Source organism: Dioscorea cayenensis, unplaced genomic scaffold, assembly GCF_009730915.1.
Source record: "Dioscorea cayenensis subsp. rotundata cultivar TDr96_F1 unplaced genomic scaffold, TDr96_F1_v2_PseudoChromosome.rev07_lg8_w22 25.fasta BLBR01001246.1, whole genome shotgun sequence".
NCBI lineage: Eukaryota > Viridiplantae > Streptophyta > Magnoliopsida > Dioscoreales > Dioscoreaceae > Dioscorea > Dioscorea cayenensis.
The window spans coordinates 29,128-31,875 of NW_024087637.1; the positions used below are offsets into that span (position 1 = coordinate 29,128).

General features: G+C 34.3%; 1 long non-coding RNA gene across 1 annotated transcript; it reads left to right on the top strand.

The window, feature by feature from the left end:
- On the top strand, nt 1–1,414 carry LOC120255945. The gene is made up of 7 exons (XR_005535150.1): nt 1–59; nt 153–236; nt 324–422; nt 506–595; nt 714–785; nt 863–1,053; nt 1,178–1,414. It is a non-coding gene; the product is annotated as an uncharacterized LOC120255945 (long non-coding RNA).
- The last annotated feature ends 1,334 nt before the right edge of the window (nt 1,415–2,748 follow it).

The following is a 2,748-nucleotide window of genomic DNA, read 5'->3' on the forward strand; positions in this document are numbered from 1 at the left end:
AGGAAGTGAATAGTGTGAAAGTTCTTTAACTTGAAACTGCAGCTGGTGCAGCAATATGGGTAAGCATCATGTGGCAATCTAAAAATTTACAATTTGTTTGCCAAGTTACTTATCTTTTAATTGAGCAAAAAACCCCTATTTGTTATTTCTAGTTCTTCAATCATGCTATTGGGCTTAATGCTCTTCACTCTTGCTTCCTCCCTGTGAAAGCAACATCAGACTTGATGCTAGTCCAGGTTACATTTTAATTCAAAATCTTGGCTTATAAGTTTGATTATGACTAGTGATTTTGGCATGTGATTTATTATATGCTACTTTTGCAGTCGGATCTCTATACTCTCGTCGATGGCTTTGTGATCCGCAACCAAGCTAGATCAAACCCTGTGAACCACACAATTGAATAAGGTCCTGAATATAAGAAGGTAGAAGATGATGTTCTTTAGAATCGGAGATCAGACTTTTACCCATGTGCACTTAACGACGGCCATTCTTTTCCATCTTGCAGGTTGGTGATTTCCTTAGCTGGTTCAAGTCTATTCCGAGCATTGTGGATCTTGCTGGTGATGTATGGTTTGGTGCTGTCATAGTTTTCAAGGTATTGCCCTTTCTTTTACAAGAAAAGAAAGTAGCATCTGATGTTCGTATCATGATAAAATCTCTCTTCTTTTCATGATACGTAAAGTAATTTCATTTTCTTATGTACTTAATCAAAGGGCAAGGTGACAATCACCAACAAATCTGGCAAGATGCCTAAAATTCCCAATGGGATCATTCTTGAGAACAAGGTAATGAATCAATCTCTTACCTGCATTTTGGCATCTTTAATTGAATCCATCTAACCATAAACAAATGGTTGTTCCAGGATGTCATTGGCCCTGAGGACATCTGAGTATCTTTCCCTAGAGCATTTGTCAGTCGGAGCTTTGCTTGTTTAGTATGATCGTCCTGTTGTTTATCAGTTCAGTTCCTTTTGATCGTAGTAGCATTAGCCGCTCTACAATATTTGAGAGCCGTGCATTTGAGTTTTGACACTTATAAAGTTAACAAATAAAGGTTTACTTACAATGATTTTTCTGGTGGTTTGTATGAAATTATAAAAGAATTTTATGATTCTTTTATAATTTCATGTTTAATTACAATTATATTTTTATTTGATTATGTTTGTTTATTTATGTAGGAGAATATGTAGGAGAACTCATGATTCAAGATTAAGAGGTTGGAAGATTATAGAGCTACTAGATGGTGTTGTTATTATTATTATTATTATTGGTACTTGTACATGTAAACAATTGTAATTGAGATAGATAAGAGGTGCTAAGTTTTCTTTATGGTGTACTCACAAAATACATTATCCTTGTGATGATCATGATTTGCCAATCACTCAAAGAAGAAACCAAAATAAGTTAAAGAAGTCTCTTTCTTTCTTAACTTCTTATCATATTATTGTTTAAGGTTAGAATGTAAGCTAGGAATGCAAAAGAAACAAGGAGAATCAGATGCTGACCTTTGCTTTAGGAATGGACAAGAAAAGTAACGATCATTGCCTTTCTGAAAGACCCTCATAGATAGCCTTTGTGATCAAGATTGCCTCCATCTACAAGAAATCGAGTTCTTTCAGAGGCCAAGGGACTGTTGAGAATGTTTGAAGCTTTAAATTTGAATGATCGAGCCTTGGAAATTGACAAAATATGAAGCTGGCGGCCGGGAAGTTCATCATTGACTGAAGTTAAGCTGCAGTTATGTTTCAGTTAAGTTGCTTTATATTTGCCCAATAATAAGATGCTATGTGAGAGTATGTTAGTGGTGTCTTGTAAGAGTGTGAGTGGAGTCATGTCCACTTATTGGGTGTTGTTTCAATGTTGTTGTTTTATTGGTAGATGTGTATCTAGTATTATTTTATTTGGTGTAATGTGGGCATGTGATCAGTAAACTGTTTTCTGAGACCTAGTTTGTAATTGAAGTATGAATGGTGTAATGAAGAACTGAGTTCTTTTTTCTAAAATTCTTGCAAAATTTCCATCAAATTTCCATCAGGGACCAATCAGCTAGTGCAGTCTGCATAATCTTTGGGCATGATTTGAGTTCAAGATATTCTAGGGATGGTTATTCCCACGGCACCACTTTTTGTCGCTAACGCAATGAGCTCCAGCAACCTAATTAAATATAGCTTCTTGAACAAAGAAAACAAACATCCTTCTACTTCTTCAGAAACCACAATAGCTCCAATTAATGAAGCTTGGTCTTCTGCATGTAGCTCTTTTGAATGTTGCATTGCATTCTATCAGTTTGTTTCAACAAGAAGATATATGTCAATTTTGGACAAGATCGAAAGGACTGCAGAACTCTAAGCAGTTGAAGATTCAATGGCCTTGCAAGGTTGATGATGATAACTATGGTTTCTTTTTATCATCCACCATATATCCCAGTTAGCCATATGTATGGGAATAATAGCTACATTTCAGGGCACTCTTTCACAGTAGTAACCTTCTTCAAAATAACCAGTGTATTGGAACTAGGGGTGAATGAGATATCCATGATCCTTCATACGTGGATGGATTTTTCTTATCTACTGAGAATTTTTGGATTCAAAGATTCTTGCTTTTTCCATTCATTTTGTTTAATTTGTCAAATTATATTATTTAAAATACGTTTTAGAAAGATATATAAGTTTTAAAATTTTTAATTTTTAATTAAATATTTTTTTGAAAAAATAAACAAATTGTGAATTTTACTTAAAAAAAAAAACAA